The 18,806-nt window shown below is 46.8% G+C and overlaps 1 long non-coding RNA gene across 1 annotated transcript; it reads left to right on the forward strand.

The window, feature by feature from the left end:
• The first annotated feature begins 5,505 nt into the window (after nt 1–5,505).
• Nucleotides 5,506–13,831, forward strand: LOC132345745 (uncharacterized). Its single transcript, XR_009495254.1, has 2 exons — nt 5,506–6,451; nt 6,853–13,831. It is a non-coding gene; the product is annotated as an uncharacterized lncRNA (long non-coding RNA).
• Nucleotides 13,832–18,806: the final 4,975 nt, after the last annotated feature.

The following is an 18,806-nucleotide window of genomic DNA, read 5'->3' on the forward strand; positions in this document are numbered from 1 at the left end:
GAAGCTGAAGCTACAATATTTTGGCCACCTGATGGGAAAAGCTGACTCATTGGAAAAGACCCGGATGCTGGGAAAGATTGAAGGAAGGAGGAGAAGGGGACGACAGAGGAAGAGATGTTTGGATGGCATCACCGACTCAACAGACGTGAGTTTGAGCAAACACCAGGAGACAGTGGAGACCAGGGAAGCCTGGCGTGCTGCAGTCCATCGGGTCACAAAGAGTTGGACATGACTCAGAGACTGAACAGCAACAACCAGGTAGCCTGCCTGAGGTGTCTCGATGAGCCCCAGGGAAGGTGAACTCATCAGAGGGAAAGACTAAGAGCCCTGCCTCAGCACTGACCCCTGGGAGGGCCATGGAACCCCACGGTTACCCAGAGAAACCCACCTCAGCTCCAGACCCCAGACATCTGAGCACTGACATTCAGACGTAGGCACGAAGTTTTCCAGGACAGAGGCCAGGCCGGGTCTCTACCCAGGTCTCCATGTCCTACTGCACAGAGAACCCAGTCAGGTGTAAATGTTCTCATTGTAGAAGAACACGGTCTCATCTAAACATAATCAGTGTAGACAGGACTTGGAGAGGTCTGAATCTACCACGTAGACAGACCTTGGTCAGGTTCAAAGCAGCTCAGGGCTGCGCTCCCAGGAGGCACACCTTGGGTGTCTCATCATTGGACAGGGGGCTCATCCGTGTGTACGAACTAGGATGTACCTTTCTTGAAGAAATTATCACTGGGTTCCACACTTCACCCACATGAGGAAACGGAACAAAAGCTTTGTCACTAAACATTTCAACGGGCAAAACAAAACTGTGACCAGGTTCTGCAGCCACGCGGTGGTCAGGGCCCAGGGGAGAGCCAGGAGCTTCGTGGAGTGCAGCCCAGTGTCCTGCAAGGATGGACTGAAAGTGGCCCGGCTGCAGCGTCCCAGGCTTCCGGCAGGAGGCGCTGCCCCCTGCGCCCAGGAAGGACAGTCCTGCAGAGTCGGGCGGGGAGAGCGGGTCTGACTACCCTGATGGTCAATTAGGGATGGAGCGTGCTCAGGTCCTGCTTCCCCGCAGGGTGGGGGCAAGAGGGGCTGACACCTCCTAGGCTCCCAGTCAGGTGACTTCGTGCTGGGGCTGACGCCCACAGGGCACCGTGCTGCATCCAAGCGGGAATGCGGAAAGAGGTGGGGCATAGCCATCAGAGCAGAGAACCCACGGGGAGCTCCCACCTGCACTCGCCTGCCCACCTCGGGCCCCAAGCCCCCAGCCCATGACCCACTACCAGCTCCCCGCACCCCTGCACACATATGCCACTGCACACCTACACAACACCGTGCACACGTACAGCACATGTCCGCAAACAGGCGCACACACACGCAAAGCACACACCAGGAATAAAATGAATACCCTAAACACAGGTGAAGCTCACATACATTCTTCCCTTCTGAGCTCTGGTGGATTTCAAAATAAAAAAGTCTATAAAGTAGTTAATGATGAATGACTTTTGTGTCATGGGACTTTCTGAAGTTGTTCCACAAACATTATAAGACATGAGAGATGAATGTAGATATTCTATGTTTCCTCCAGAGAAAAATGGACAAGCAGACCATGAACGTTGTCCAGCATGAAAGGAAGGCAGTTCTGACACAGGCTACAGCCTGGATGAAGCCCGAGGGCATTATGCTCAGTGACATAAGCCAGATACAGAAGAACAAATGATGTTTGAGTCCAGTCATAGAAGGTTCCTAGAGCAGTCGGCTCCCTAGATGCGGAAAACAGGATGGTAAGTGCCAGGCGCTGAGGGAGGGGAATGGGGACTGAGTGTCTCATGGGGACTGTCTCAGTTTTTCAAGATAGAAGTAACGACTGAACAACAACAAGAATGCACTGCAGCAGCGTTTACAACAGCTGACATAAAAGTAACCAAAATGTACATGGACAGATGAATGAATAAAAAAGTCATATATGCATAGAATGGAATATGATTCAGCCAGGAAAAAAATAATGCCATTTACAGGAATAAACCATAGAACAACCATATATTAATCTAGAACAATCATAGTAAGTGAAGTACTTCAGAAGATGAAACTGATATCAATGAGCTATTTTATAAAAGCGAAATACACGCACAGTCTTAGGAAACAAACATGGTTACTGAAGGGGAGTAGTGGGTGGAAGGGATAAATTAGGAGGTTGGGATTAATTTACAGTCACAAATACATATAGAATATAGAATCAACGCGGACCTCCTTTAGAAAGGGTAGTGTACTGCACACTCTATAATAACTTGTATGTGGAAGAAAACAAAGGGGAATCAATATGTTTGGGGATACCTGATGCAGAATCTCTACACCTACAAACACAACATTGTAAGTCAGCTATCCTCCAAAAGAAGGAAACATTAAGTTTCTTAAAAAAAAACAACAAACAAGGACTAATGAGCTAGGCTTCTGGCATGTGCCAGAAGAAACCACGTACTAGGAGTAACCCTAAGGCTCTGGTTATTCTGGTCAACAGGAGTAGGTCATGAAGAAATCATGTCTCCTTGTGAACACGTACAGAGCTGATGAAATGTAAATGCTAAGAATGGCTGTTGAGAGGAGTACGGAACTGCCTTTTTAAATTTTCAGTAAGACAAACATATTGATTCCAGCCCAGGTCACAGGAGGACTTAAAGCATATCCTGCTCAGCGTTCCCAATAAGGGAAGAAGGTGCCTGAACAGCAGTTCCACTTGAAGTTGGCAGACAGCCTCAGTGAGGGACACATCAGTCAAGTCTCTTCCTCATCAGGCAGATAACGAGACTCCCTCCTCAGAGCAAAGGGCTCCTTAACTCTAAATTCATTTTGTACAGAGAAGAGGAAAGAATCAGACAATCAAACTATAAACTAAATCAACTATTTTTATTTTTAAATTTAAATATAAAAAGTGAAGGATAAAAGCAGCAAAAATTATACTTGAAGTGACTAAATTACAAACTAAATCAACTATATATTCTGACATATGTTAAAAAGAGGAGGAGGATGGAAGCAACAGAAATTACTGTAAGTGAGTGGCCCTTGACTATGTGGGTACTACCCAAGTTCTCCAGTCGACTCCACCGCTAGACTTGGCTACAGACACCATCCAGGAACCAGAGTCGCTCTTTCCATCACATCAGGAGGAGCCTTCTTGTCACCGGGGCAGGGAGAGAACCCAGGTCTGTGCCTTCAGGCACCTCTTCTGCCAGGCTCCAAGCAGAAGGCTCAACCTGAGTTATGTCCTTCATCTTCTTCTCCTGCAGGTTAATGGTAGGAGAATGAGGTGAAGGAAGCACCTAGAACTTAGGCAACTCCCCTTTCTGCAGTTGTTTTATTTTCTTCTCCTTCTGTAAGTGACTTTTTTGAATCAAAAGAGAAAGGGCATATTTCCACAGTTCTCCTCACTGGGATTTTGGGCTTAAAAGGTACTCCTGCTGCTGCTGCTAAGTCACTTCAGTCGTGTCTGACTCTGTGCGACCTCATAGACAGCAGCCCACGAGGCTCCTCCGTCCATGGGATTTTCCAGGCAAGAGTACTGGAGTGGGGTGCTCCATCATGGGGTAATTGTTGAGCTTTTATCACTCCTGGCTTCTCCTCATCCTCATCTTCTTGGGTGGGTTTTGGGTTCTCTTCCTCCGAACAAAGGCAGGAGTCCTGGGACAGTGAGTGGAATTGCTTTCTCTTTAGGAACACCCAGAACACCTAACAAGATAGATAAGGGCAAGGCTTTGCATAAATTTAAAGTGTTTATCTTCCAATACCCTCTTTGCTCTTCTCTGTTTGGTTCTGTCCTCCATTTCAAAATCAAAGCCAATAGGCACAGTGGGTGGCTTCTCCGGCAGCTTATTAGGGAAAATGTGCCCACTATAAGGAATTCTGGAATCCAGTTTTCGTGCTTTAAATTTGTAGAGCCCTGCTTCTACAGGATTACATTTCTTGGATTTTGCATTAGTTTCCCTGGTGGCTCAGATGGTAAAAGCATCTGCCCTCAAGTGTCTGCCTACAACGAGGGAGACCCAGGTTCCATCCTTGGGTCAGGAAGATCCCATGGAGAAGGAAATGGCAACCCAATCTAGTACTCCTGCCTGGAAAATCCTATGGACGGAGGACCCTGGTAGGCTGCAGTCCATGGGGTCCCAAAGAGTCAGACAGGACTGAGCGACTTCACTTTCGCTTTTCCACCACCTCTTGCTGCATTTTTATTCTCTTCTCTGATTCTAGCTTCTCGGTACGTTTTAGGATCTTCTGCATATGGGGAAAAGAACCTGAAAAAGTAGGTATGCATTTATGCATAACTTAATTAAGCTCCTGTACACAACATTGGAAAGCAACTCTATTCCAATAAAAGATCAAAATGAAATTGCACAGAAAGAAAAAGAAAAAAGGGGCATGAAGAAATGCTGCCTCCTTGTGGCCGTTTTCCGTAACAACAACGTTGATAGGTGTGCTGCTGCTGCTAAGTCGCTTCAGTCATGTCCGACTCTGTGCGACCTCATAGACAGCAGCCCACCAGGCTCCCGCGTCCCTGGGATTCTCCAGGCAAGAACACTGGAGTGGGTTGCCATTTCCTTCTCCAATGCATGAAAGTGAAAAATGAAAGTGAAGTCGCTCAGTCGTGTCCGACTCTTAGCGACCCCATGGACTGCAGGCTACCGGCTTCTCTGTCCATGGGATTTTCCAGGCAAGAGTACTGGAGTGGGGTGCCACTGCCTTCTCCAGACAACTGTGCTGACGGACACTTAATATTCGAAAGGCCCATGGGGTTGTGAGTAAACAACACCTGCCTTCAAAGAAAATGGCACCCCACTCCAGTATTCTTGCCTGGAAAATCCCATGGATGGAGGAGTCTGGTAGTCTGCAGTCCATGGTGTTGAGGAAGAGTCGGACACGACTGACCGACTTCACTTTCCCTTTTTGCTTTCATGCATTGGAGAAGGAAATGCCAACTCACTCCAGTGTTCTTGCCTGGAGAATCCCAGGGACGGGGGAGCCTGGTGGGCTGCCGTCTATGGGGTCGCACAGAGTCGGACACGACTGAATCGACTTAGCAACAACACCATATAAACTCTAAATAATTTACAGATCTCAGTATGAGGATGGACACTCTAAAACCCTTGAGGCACATATAGGCAGAAAACGCTGTTGTAAACCGCAGCAAGTTCATTTTGGATCCACATCTTGGAGAAACAAAAAATAAAACAAAAATAAGCCAAATGGACAGTCTGAGCTGGGTGACACCATGATGCTGACCAGGTTCCTGGCCCGCGCTACCACTGGCTGGCCAGAAACTGGGTCCCCCCAGTGAGCACGAGGGGCGCCGTGGGTACCGTGGGGCTGGTGTGGGCCCCTGACTGGCGACTGATTTTAGACTGGGTGCCCTACGGCAAGTTCAAGAGGGATGACTCATTAAATTCACCCCCTCAGGCCCCTGTGGTGTCTGCTGGTGCTGCCTCCTGTGTCTGCATCTGGAACAGCCCAGGCTCTCTGGATGGACTCTAGGAAGTATCTGGCACCAGTTCATTTCCTCTGTTGGTGGAAATAGCTTTGGTGTGTGGACATAAGAGAGTCAATTCCTAGGCAGGTTGATAAGAAGTCTGGGGGTCCCCAAGGAGAGAGGGATCTGGAATTCTCAAGGAGGAGGAAAGGACAAATTTTTTTTTTTTTCCTCTACATTCCTTGCTGCTGCTGCTGCTAAGTCGCTTCAGTTGTGTCTGACTCTGTGCGACCCCATAGACGGCAGCCCACCAGGCTCCGCCATCCCTGGGATTCTCCAGGCAAGAACACTGGAGTGGGTTGCCATTTCCTTCTCCAGTGCATGAAAGTGAAAAGTGAAAGTGAAGTCACTGAGTCTTGTCCAACTCTTAGCGACCCCATGGACTGCGGCCCACCAGGCTCCTCTGTCCATGGGATTTTCCAGGCAAGAGTGCTGGAGGGGGGTGCCATTGCCTTCTCCCTACATTCCTTAGGATTATATAATAATAATGCATCCTGCTTGAGGACAGATTCCGGAAAAAACCTTCTGGCTAATCCTGTTACCTTAAAATGTAAATTATGGGAGTGGGTCTAGTGAGGTCTTTACAACCTCCAGACATTCTTTCGATTCACTGTAGTAACTAATGAAAAGTATCTAACTCCATCGCTAACGCTAGTGAGGGGGCACTCTTTCTGCCCCCTTGTGATGTCTATCTCAGAAGCTTTCTCTATCTCTTTTATACTTTAATAAAACTGTATTACACAAAAGCTCTGAGCCATCAAGCCTCGTCTCTGGCCCCGGATTGAATTCTTCTCTTCCAGAGGCCAAGAATCCCAGTGTCTTTCATGGTTCAGCAGCAACCTTTCAGACACACACAGCATTAAACCTCACTCTGAAACCTGCCCGCCTGCACGTGCTCATGCTGGGGTGTGGTGACCTGGGGATCCCTTCAGCGCCAGAACTGCACAGGTCTGGGGTTCCCAGGGGCTGGCAGACATACATGGTTTGATCATTTCAGATGTGTGGTGGGTGATACTTGCATGGTGTTTTTATCTCTTGCTGCCTAAACATTACTCCTGATTTGGTGCCTTAGGACAAACATTACCTCACAGTGAGAGTTTGAGAGTGATCTGTCTGAGGGGTGCTGGCTGAGGATCCCTCACGAAGTTGCAACAGAGGCATTGGCTTCATGGTGGGGGTGGGGGTGGGCAGGTGTTGGGGCTTCTGCAAGGCCCCCTCAGATGGCTATTCCCCATGCGGGCCTCTCAGATGAGACTTGAGCCTCCTTACTACATGGTGGGCAAGGTTGGGGGAGTTGCCTTTTACAAGCCACTCAGAAGTCTCAGGCCATCTCCTCCACATCTCTTCAGGGGGAGACTCTGTCTTGAAGGGAGGCACCTGAGAACCTATCTGTATAGGCACAGATACAAACATGAGCAGGTGCAGGAGGATGGACTGTTTAACACCTGCCAAGTCCTGGAGGAGGCTAGAAACATCCTCTCTGTGAAAACAGCCATCTCATGACTCTGCCTGCGCTGCCACCACAGAACAGAGGCCCAGCCGCCGAGGCTGCAGTGAACCTCTCCTGGTTCTGGAGGCTGCAGCCTGAGCTCACTTCTGGAGGCTTGGTTCCTGGTTCAGCCACCTCCTCACCATGTCCTCATGTGGCCTTTCCTTGATCTGAGAGCAGGGAGCTCTCTGGGGACTCTGGACACACTGCCTCTAGGAGATCAGGGCTGCACCCTTTTGACCTCATTTAACCTTGACGGTGTTCTTGGGGGCCCGTCGGCAGATGCAGCCACACTGGGGGGTTGGGGTGTCAATACACACACACATTTCAGGGAGACATGCTGACACATACTTTGAGTCCAGAGTAGCTTCACACATTTTAACACAAGGAGTGGCGTGTGCTACATACTTTGTGCACCAGCCTTTTTCACCTACTGTTTATTTCCTGGAGGCCAGGGCGCTTCAGAAGGAACCCAGCTTCATCATGAAAAAGTCTACAGATAATAACTGCTGGAGAGGTGTAGAGAAAAGGCAACCCTCCCATACTGACAGTGGGAATGTGAACTGGTTCAGCCATGGTGGAGAATGGTTACGGAGGTTCCTTAAGAAACCAGAAGTGGAACTACCATGGGATCCTGCAGTCCCACTCCTGGGCATATATCTGGAAAAGATGAAAACACTCATTTGAAAAGATGCATGGATCCCAATGTTCACAGCAGCACTATTCACAATAGCCAAGACATGGAAGCAACCTACATGTCCATCAACAGATGAATGGGTAATGTGGTGTATATACAATGGGATATTATTCAGCCATTAAAAGGATGAAGTATTGCAGCAACGTGGATGGGCCTAGAGATTTTTGTACTAAGTAAAATAAACAAGACAGAAAAATACAAATGTCATATGGGATTTCTTATGTGTGGAGTCTTTAAGAGATGATATAAATGAACTTATTACAGAAATAGGCTCACAGGCATGGAGAACAAACTTTGTTGGGGAGGAATACATTAAGAGTTTGGGACTGACACACACACTGCTATATATGAAATGGATAAACATGGACCTACTGTATAGCACAGGGAACTATACTCAGTACCTTATAATAAACCATGAGAAAGTTTGAAAAAGAAAAAAAATAAGCCAAAAGGACATAATTAACCTTAGCAGCATTTTCACAGCAAAGGAAACCCTAGATGAAAGAAAAACATGCTCAGAATAGGGAAAAAATATATTTCAAAACAAAGATCCCCATAAAGAATTCATCTCCAAAACATACAAACAGCTCAAGCAGCTCAATATCAAAAATAAAATGAACCAAAACTAGGAAATGAACCAAAGATCTCAGTGGACATTTCATGAAGGAGGCATACCCATGATCATCAAGCATTTAAAAAGATGCTCAGCATCACTAATTATTAGAGGAAGGCAAATCAAAAGTCCAGTGAGCTATCACCTCACACCGGTCAGATGGCCATCTCAGAGAATCTCCAACTAACATGTTGCAGAGGATTCGAAGAGACGAGAACTTCCCCGCACTTTTGGTGGGGATATAACTCGGTACATCTATTAGGCAAAGAGTATGAAAGTCAAAGTGAAAGTCGTTCAGTCGTGTCTGACTCTTTTCAACCCTATGGACTATACAGTCCGTGGAATTCTCCAGGCCAGAATACTAGAGTGGGTAGCCGTTCCCTTCTCTAGGGGATCTTCCCAACCAAGAGATTGAACCCAGGTCTTCCGCATTGCAGGTGGATTCTTTACCAGCTGAGCCACAAAGGAAGCCCAAAGAGTATGAAGTTTCTTTAAAAAAAAAAAAAAAAACAACAAAAAAACTAAACATACAAGTACCATAGGATCCCACAATCCCACACCTGGGTGTAGATATGGAGAAAACCAAAATTTGAAGACACCTGCAGCCTTGTGGTCACAGCTGCACTAGGTGCCACAAACGAGACACGGAAGCAAACCAAGCGCAGAACACAGACAAACGGATAGAGAAGATGGGGCACCTGGACACAGGCAATGTTACTCAGTCATTAAAAAGGGTCACGTAATGGCATTTCCAGCCACAGGAGGAAAGTAGAGGTGATCATTCTAAGTGAAGCAGGGGAGACAGGGCAAGACAAGAGTCATATGGTATCACTTCTAAGTGCAATCTAAAAATGGAGACAAAAAAATAAATAAATAAAAATGGAGACAGATGAACTTCTTTACCAGAGAGAAATGGCCTCACAGACTTGTGGTTCTCAAGAAGAAACTTATGGCTCCCAAGGAGGAGAAGAGGAGGGCAGTGAGAAATGAGCTGGTTCAGATTAACACACTCAGTCAGTTCAGTCACTCAGTCATGTCCGACTGTTTGCGACACCATGAATTGCAGCACGCCAGGCCTCCCTGTCCATCACCAACTCCCGGAGTTCACTCAGACTCATGTCCATCGAGTCGGTGATGCCATCCAGCCATCTCATCCTCTGTCGTCCCCTTCTCCTCCTGCCCCCAATCCCTCCCAGCATCAGAGTCTTTTCCAATGAGTCAACTCTTCGCAAGAGGTGGCCAAAGTACTGGAGTTTCAGCTTTAGCATCATTCCTTCCAAAGAACACCCAGGACTGATCTCCTTCAGAATGGACTGGTTGGATCTCCTTGCAGTCCAAGGGACTCTCAAGAGTCTCCTCCAACACCATAATTCAAAAGCATCAATTCTTCGGCACTCAGCTTTCTTCACAGTCCAACTGTCACATCCATACATGACCACTGGAAAAACCATAGCCTTGACTAGATGGACCTTTGTTGGCAAAGTAATGTCTCTGCTTTTGAATATGCTATCTAGGTTGGTCATAACTTTCCTTCCAAGGAGTAAGCATCTTTTAATTTCAGGTCTGCAATCACCATCTGCAGTGATTTTGGAGCCCCCAAAAATAAAGTCTGACACTGTTTCCACTGTTTCCCCACAGTAGAAAGAGTAGATTTTACACTCTATAAAATCACCCACAAGAACCCACTGTATAGCACAAGGAATCCTCCTCAACACTCCGTAATAATTTATATGGGAAGAGAACCTGAAAAAGAACATGTGTATGTCTAGCTATACACGAGTCAAGCACCTGGAGACACCCCCCTCACTCATTACTGCGCTCAGTTGCTCAGTCATATCTGACTCTTTGCAACCCATGGACTGTAGCCTTCCAGTCTCCTCTATCCTTGGAATTTTCCAGGAAGAATACTGGAGTGGCTTGCCTTTCCTTCTCCAGGGGATCGTCCTGTCTCAGGGATCAAATCTACATCTCTAGAATCTCCTGCATTGCAGGCAGATTCTTTACTGCTGAGCCACACCAGGGAAGACCCACTCATTATTAAATCAATGCAAATAAAATTTACACTGAGGAATCACCCCCCGACACACACACACTGGTCAGAATGGCCATCATCAGAAAGATCTCCAAAAAATAAATGCTGCAGAAGACTTAGAGAAAATGGAATCCTCCCTACACTCTGGGGGTGCACAAGGGTGCAGCCACATTGGAAAACAGCATGGAGATTCCTGAAAAAAGTACACACAGAGGAGCCATGGGATCCTGCAATCCCACTTCTGGGCTCAGATCTGGAGAACATCACAATTTGAAATGACACGTGCACCCCTGTTTTCAGGGAAGCATAGAGTCCACCAAAATGTCCAGCAACAGGAGCACGAAGACTGGGTGGGCCATCTATACATGGGACTACTCCTCAGGCTCTGGGGGTGGAATCAGAATGGGAGAATGTGGGCCTCTGACCAGCAGCTGGTTGGAAGAAGGGAGACCAGTTCTGAGGGCAGGGGTTCCCTGAAGTCTGTGGGTCCTGGTGCCCTGATGGGCTTCATTCCCAGTGGGGATATGGGTGTGGCCTGAGGCCCTTTGATGAAGCCACAGCAGCACTGGGCTCAGAAGTCTCCTGAGGGTGTCTCAATCTCTGACACAGTGTTTTACAAAGGAATAAGAGAATGAAGCTGTGCCTCTGAGGGCCAATCCTTCCGGCTCTGAGTTGCTTCCAACAGGACCACCATCACCTGCTTGGGGTTGGCTGTGACCCACCTGCCCCCCACCCCTCGACCCCGGCCTTTCCTCTTCCTTCTGATGATGATTCCAGTGACATTTCCAGCCTGGATCCCTCTCCCAGACCAGATGCATCTGTCTATCTACTGCCTCACCATTTCACCTTGGGGACTAAGAGGCCCCTCAGAGGACTGTGATCCTGATGCTCCCCACACCCAGGAGGGAGCCCCACCTTCCCTGGCTGCTGAGCCCAGACACCTGGTATAATAGAGCAGGAGCCTATAGGGCCTTCCCAGGACTGACTGCATCCCATATCCTCTGCTGTAGCTCCTCTCTGAAGTACGGAGGTAATGGCATCTGATGCACATGCCCGGAGTTGTTATACAGATGCTAAAACCCCCACTGAATGGAAGAAGTTAACTACTCGATGAGCATGAACACATAGCCCTCTGATGAGCGTCTCTGGTGGGTATGGGTTTGATTCTAAACGCAATTTCGCCCCTCCTGCATCTTGCTGGAGCTTCTCCTTTGCCCTTGGACGTGGGGCATCTTTTTTTGGTGGGATCCAACATTCTCCTGTTGATGGTTGTTCAGCAGCGAGTTGCAGTTTTGGAGTTCTCACTGGAGAAGATGAGCGCATGTCCTACTCCACCATCTTGTTCTTGTTTGGCCTATTGTTTGCCAAAGAGACTTGTTCTATTTTTCCAAGACAATAAACTTAAAAAAAAAAATCTTTTGTTTGAAAAAAATCAGTGTTTCTGGTATAGTGAAGGACAGTGAAAGCTGGCATGCTGCAGTCCATGGGGTTGCAAAGAGTCAGATTCGACTGAGCCACTAACAACAACAACAAAGGATTCTCTGCTTCCTTCCTTTCTTCCTTCCTGCCTGCCTGTCATGTACATATAGATATCTGTATCTCTGAAAGATAATCTGCAATGTTTATCTCCTTCCTTCCTCATACTGGCCAATACTTTGGCCACCTGATGAGAAAAACTGACTCATTGGAAAAGACTCTGATGCTGGGAAAGACTGAAGGAAAGAGGAGAAGGGGACGACAGAGGATGAGATGGTTGGATGGCATCAGTGACTCAATGGACATGAGTTTGAGCAAGCTCCGGGAGTTGGTGATGGACAGGGAAGCCTGGCGTGCTGCAGTCCATGGGGTTGCAAAGAGTCGAACGCAACTGAGCAACTGAACTGAACTGAACTTCCTCATATACACAGAAAGCTGATGCTCAACACTCTGATAGAAAAATCTATGGCAAAAATAAAAAAAAGAGTCGAGATACTCCATAGATACGTAATACCCCAATTAGGCGGCTATATACAGACAGTAATCACTACGTTGTATTTTGTCTATACTGCATGATGTTAAATAAAAGGAAAGAAAATCAATGCCTATTTTATTATCTCTGAAATCTGACTTGGATGCTAGCCCATGCCTGGAAACTGAGCAGGCTTGGGTCCTTCTGCTGGGCTGGGGTGGGGTTGACACAGCCTGGGACGATGCCCTTCACTGACCCTTTTTTTTTTTTTAGTTCTACCAACTCATCTCCCTCCACCCTCATGCATGCATGCTCAGTCATGTAACCCCATGGACTGCAGCCCACCAGGCTCCTCTGTCCATGGACTTTTCCAGGCAAGAATACTGGAGTGGGTTGCCATTTCCTTCTCCATTCACTGACCCTTTTTAAAGATCCACTGTCTACTATGTTCTGGTTGTGATGAGAGTCCCATGTGGCATCAAAGCCTGGAGGAATTTGAAGGCAAGAGTCAGCTAGCTACAACCTCTTCTGGTGCTGGGGTTCCCAGCTCAAGCCTCTTACCTGAGAGTGCAGCCTCCTAGCACCTCAGCACACTCAGCAGGGTGCAGTGGATCTGCAAGGGATTAGTCTGGACAGGGTGTTTGTGTGATGCTTTAGGTGGAAAAAGTAGTGAGACTCAAGCCGTTAAGTGTTTGCTCAGGCACACTCCACTCTATTTCACAGTGGTAGGAAGCATACTTTCCTTAAGGCTTTGGTTGCCCCAGGAAACAGATTTTTTTTTTAAGATTTTAAAGTTGCTCAGTCATGCTATACAGTCCATGGAATTCTCTAGGCCAGAATACTGGAGTGGGTAGCCTTTCCTTTCTCCAGGGGATCTTCCCAACCCAGGGATCGGACCCAGGTCTCCCACATAGCAGGCGTATTCTTTACCAGCTGAGCCATAAGGGAGGCCCCAAGATACTGGAGTGGGTAGCCTATCCCTTTTCCAGCGGACCTTCCCCACCCCAGGAATCAAACCGGGGTCTCCTGCGTTGCAGGTGGATTCTTTACCAACTGAGCTACCAGGGAACAGAGGTGGGCATGAAAAAGTGCTGCCACCTTGTGGACATTCTCTTTAACTACAATATGACCACCAGTACTCACTGCCCCCTCTAATTCACAAAGCTTGGGGTTCTGTTAATGACAGCTACCCTCAGGTAATTAATGTCCTGGGATGGGAATTGCAGAAATACATCCCCAGTACAACTGACTTTCAGGAAGCCAATTGCCAAAGGTAAATTTTCCTCAAACCCTTTAAGGGAAAAAAACCTCATGCCTCCACCAAAGGACAAGATGCTCAGCATCCCTAATTGCTGTAGGAATGTCAACAAAATGACAATGAAATATCAAAACCCACCAGTCACAATAGACATCTTCACAAGTTAACAGGCGAGAGAGAGCCTAGAGGCAAAAGAACCTCTTACTCTGTCTGTAGCAGCACCCAGTATAATGGACAGTCTCCGAATGCCTGAGGGGGAAAAAAAAAAAAACTATCAAGGGGAACAAAGCCTAGGATTTGAATTCCCACACCGGGGCCTATATCCCAAGAAAACCATTGAGGCAAAGGCGTGTGCACACCAAGGAACACGACTACAGCGCTACATCCGAGAGCCAAGACACACAGCCAGCAAAATCTCCAAGGAGAGATTAAAGCTCAAACGAGATGCGGTACATATACGGTGGACTATCTCTCACTCATAAAAAGCAGCCACTGAAATTAGGGAATTATGACACTGGTAGCCACAGGCATGGACCTTGAAGGATCATACACTAAGGGTAGTCAGTCAGGCAGATGAAGACCATAGTATGTGAGGCACCTTCCAGGCAAAGTAAAAATAGACAAACAAGGCAACAAATTTACAATCCAAAAAGAGATTCAGAGAATTCAAAATCAAACAAAGGGTTCCAGGAAAAAAAAAAAAAAGTGAAGTGCCTAGAATGAATTAGGATCTCCAGACTAACATAAGCATAGAAACCTGTATCTGTAATAGATAACCCACAAGGATTATCCTCTTCCTGTCTTCCTTCCTTCCACATATACACAAAAATCTGTATCACTACCTATACACAGACATCTGTATCTCTAAGAGATAATCTACAGCAATTGTTTTGTTCCTTTCTCCGTTGTATACACAGAAAAGTGTATCTGAGATAAATAATTCACAGAGACCTGATGCTCAGCACGCTGTTCAACCTTCTATGGCAAAAAATCCAAAAAAAAAAAAAAGGATATCCCGTGGATAAATAATACCTGAATTGGGTGGCTGTACACTGAGCACAACACTGCAGATCATCTATATTCCAACATAACGTTGGCCTAATGTTAAGGACAGAAAAGCAGTCCCTACTGTATTATCTCTGACCTCCCTGACTTGGGTCCCATGGCTGCACTGGGGTGGTGTCGACATACCAGGCTAGGTGCACTTAGTTGAGCTCCCTCTTAAACCTGTACTGTCTGGTTACCTCTCTGGGACCAGAGTACCTGATGCACCCAAAGGATGGTACTGGGGCCTCTGGCCTCAAGGACCTTTGGGAGAAAGTTCCCAGCTCAAGCCTCCTTCCTGCCAGTGCATCCTTCTAGGCACCTGAGAACCCTCAATTGAGTGCTGTGGCCCCCGTTTGAATGCACCTGCAAACAAGGTGTGAAACTTCAGGGGGCAGAAATAGTGAGACACAAGCCCAGACACATTCCACTGCAGCCAGGAAGCTGACTTTCCCTAAGGCTCTGGTTGCCCCAGTAACCAAAGCTGGGTATGAAGAACTGCTGCCAACTTGTGGACATTTCCTGTAACTACAACTTGACCACCACAGCTTACTGCAATTCTGTTTAGTCGCTCAGTCGTCTCTGACTCTTCACGACCCCATGGACTGCAGCATGCGAGGGCATCTTCCACTTGGGTGGCAGTCACTGGGGGACAGTGGGCTGTGGGCCTTTAGAACACAGCAGAGAGTAACTCTGGCCAGAGTTCCTCAGTTGTTTCCACAGCCACTCGCCTGTTTGCAGAGGGTTTGAGAAGAAATGAGAAAATCGTAGAGGAAGCCTTAGAGTGATAAAAAGTTAGTACCAGATGTCTGCACATTACCAAAGTAACCAGAATAAACCAAAACCTAGCCAGCCGGAAAGTCACATTAACATGACTTTCCAGTCTCATTAAACCAGTGACCTTTCTCCAAAGTGCCTTATAAACAGTTTCCCTTCACAGGGAGAACACCCCTAACTGGAGTCGAAGCCCCCAGATGGAAGCCAAAGCTCCCCAGATTGGACACGGTCAAAAAAGGCCCCAATGGGACCCTGATGTCAAGCTGTTCTGGGGGAAAGGTTATTTGAGCTTTTAATTCACAAAGGAGAGTAGTGTCTCTCACAGAGTCAATCAATTTGTTCCCCACTGTCAAAGTTATCCAGGGCTCCTGTAGAGGAAGTTAGAATTGGATGCCTCACATTCAAGGAAGCCTGCGGGCCTGTTCACGTTCCTCACCTTTGTACAGTGCTTCTGACTGCCAGATTGTTTTATTGTGAGCAATTGCTCTTCTGATCTTAACATATCTAATATGCAACCCAAAGATCTTGCCTTCTGGATAGATGAAATATTTCCCATTTTTGTCCCATAAAGGAAAAACACAAATTGAGGGGGGAAAATGTTCCCAGTGTGCACACCGGAGTGACTTACCCTCCAAAATTGAGCCCACAGGCTCTTAACACTAACGGGCAAACAAAACAAGCAAACTGGCTGAATAGGCTATTGGATTGGGTAGACTCACTCTACAAATGAAATCGAGTCGTTAATGAAGGAAAGTCACACGGCTCAAAATAGCCTGGAGTTAAAACTCCCCTCCAGGTCCTCCCCACCATTTTATGCAAAACAAAGAACTCTCTCACCAGAAGAAAAAAACAAAGGACATAAAGGTTGATTACGCACAGCCTACGCCCAGCCAGTCCAGCCTTTGGCCTATCTCCAGAATTTCTTGCGCCAGCCGTTTAAGAGAGAACTACTCCGAACAACCTTGGAAAACAGGCCCCCTTAAGATGGTAGCTTTCCATATATATGCCTATATATACTTAGTCTTTTCTTGGGTTAGTGCAGCAGCTCACTAATCTGACTGCTGCCCCTTCTCGCCTCATTAAAGGTGATCTGGTCCAGTAAAGTGCCTTCTCTAACTCCCTTACCCTATAGTCAACTCTTGGAAGTTTGTTGGTTCCTGGTCTCAACTGCCAAGCACTGGGGGCAGCCATTGCCACTACAGAGAATCTTAAAGAAAAGACCCTTAGGACAAATGGTCCCAATATGCCCTGATCAGGGCCAGCTAGCCACCAGCAGCAAGGATCCTGGTTGGCTAAGCCAAATTGTTACTGAGTCCAAGCTCGCTCTGCTTGCCACACGACAGGCCAATGAATCTGCTCTCAGATTCATTGAGGGGATGAGGTAAGGAAGAAGCTTTTTTATTCAAAGCCACCTGGCCAAAATGATAGCAGGCTAGGGTCTCAAAACAATCGTCTTGTCAAGGCCTGGTTGCCAGTTCTTTTATGGGTCAGAGATGAAAGAGGGGGAGGTGAGGAAGCAAAGCAAAACTATTCAATCCTTGGAAATGTCCCCTAGAATGGGGCAAGCCTTTAGGCAGGCGAATGTGTTAGTTTCACTTTTAACAGTCCTTCTCTGGTGGGCTGCTCAGGTTATCTCCCCCAGGAAGGGCATTATGTATGCTTATAATAACAAAAAAGGGTTAAAGTCCCATAAGCAGATGGAGAGTAAATTTAAAATTAACCCTTCTCCATTACAGTCTGTCCAGGTTGGTGATAGCCCTTTGAATTATGTCTTTTTCACAATGTATAATTCTCTGGTTGCAGGTCACAAGGCATCTTATCTCTATCCAAAGATAGATTAATGAGATAAGCTTTAGGAACAAACTTAGGTCTATAATAGATGAAGTAAACTTTTTAACAATATAACACAACAGCAAGGAACTAACTGGGAAGTGAGCTTTGCCAAACACAAACCTTAATTAACAAGACTGGAATTTAACATTTAGTGAAACAAAAAAAATTTTTTTTTTCATTGTGAGGACATTAGTCTTGCAGCCTGAGAAGGCTTTATTCCATGAAATAAAAGTGAGATTCATCAGGGGGCCAAAAAAAGCCAAGTGTCCCTGACTGTTTGATTTCAACAATAGTTATGTCAGGCGAGTGTATACTCCTCGGTTCTGTCTCGTCACAACAAAGATTTGGCGTGACGGACATTAAAGCCGTCCGCGTGTCACAGCTCTCGGGTCTTGGACAGACTGTGTTACAGCTCTCAGGTCTCAAATGGACCGTGTTATAGCTCTTAGACAAACCAGTGTTACAGCTCCGTGTTACAGCTCTATTTTATTTAGATAATAGGAAAATCCATCCTTGAGACGTGAGGGCATGTCGACCCAAAGACGCGAAGAGAAGAGTGCCCCAGCACGCAGGAGAGAGAGGGAGAGAGGGAGAGAGGGAGAGAGAGCGCGCGCTTTGGCTCCTCTTTTTATATGTTTCTTTCCTCCCCCGGGCCTGCCCTATGTAAATTGGGCTAGCCAGGAGTGCTGTTTGTTCTACCTGAGGTCCTCACTCAGGTCCTCGGATCTTCCTTTGTTCTATTTTCGCGAGCTTTTCCCTTCTTTATCTTTTAGCCACCGCCATTCTGGACTCCCTTTCCCTATTCTAACTACCTAACAGTTATTATTCACTTAGCCAAAGTAACTGTTAGGGGAAGTACACTGCCAGAAACCACCCACCCTGGCCAGGCACTGTCTCACCATGTAACCAGGTGCATGAGTTGTTTTACCACAGGAGGTCCATAAGGAACATGGAACTAATAAGCCACCACCAACTGGAAGAGATCAGGAAAGGTCAGAAGGTGACACCACGTGTCTAACCAACTCCCAGAATCCTTCTCGGTGACGTCCATCTTGGCTGAGCAATGTGTGTGCCACCAGGAAGGACTCTGAGTCAGAATGACTGGCCAAAGACAACCCAGAAACTAAGCCCATCACCATAAAATCTGAGACTGTGAGCCATGTGGCAAAGCAGTCCTCCTGGGTTCCCTTAGCCTGCTGCTCTCCACCCAGGCGCCCCTTCCCAATAAAGTCTCTTGCTTTGTCAGCACATGTGTCTCCTCGGACGATTCATTTCTGAATGTTAGACAAGAACCCCATTTGGGTCCTGGAAAGGGTCGGTCCCTCTTCCTGCAACATAACCGTGGAAGACTTCAAAGATAGTACAACATCTTAATAAAACTTATACCATGGACGAAATTCTTTTCTTAGATTCCACTTTCCACAAAACTTCTTTTTACTTTCTGTATCTTTCTCCATTCAGAAACAGTTGTCTGTAAGCCAGACTTACTTCCCCCACCCCTCCCTTCCCCCATTATTATTATTATTATTTTTTGGCTTTAAATCTAAGGCAATGAGGACTGTATCTCAAGGACATGATAAGAGTTAACTTCAAGCTTTTTTTTTTTAGGCAA

Source organism: Bos taurus, chromosome 7 (assembly GCF_002263795.3).
Source record: "Bos taurus isolate L1 Dominette 01449 registration number 42190680 breed Hereford chromosome 7, ARS-UCD2.0, whole genome shotgun sequence".
Classification (NCBI taxonomy): domain Eukaryota; kingdom Metazoa; phylum Chordata; class Mammalia; order Artiodactyla; family Bovidae; genus Bos; species Bos taurus.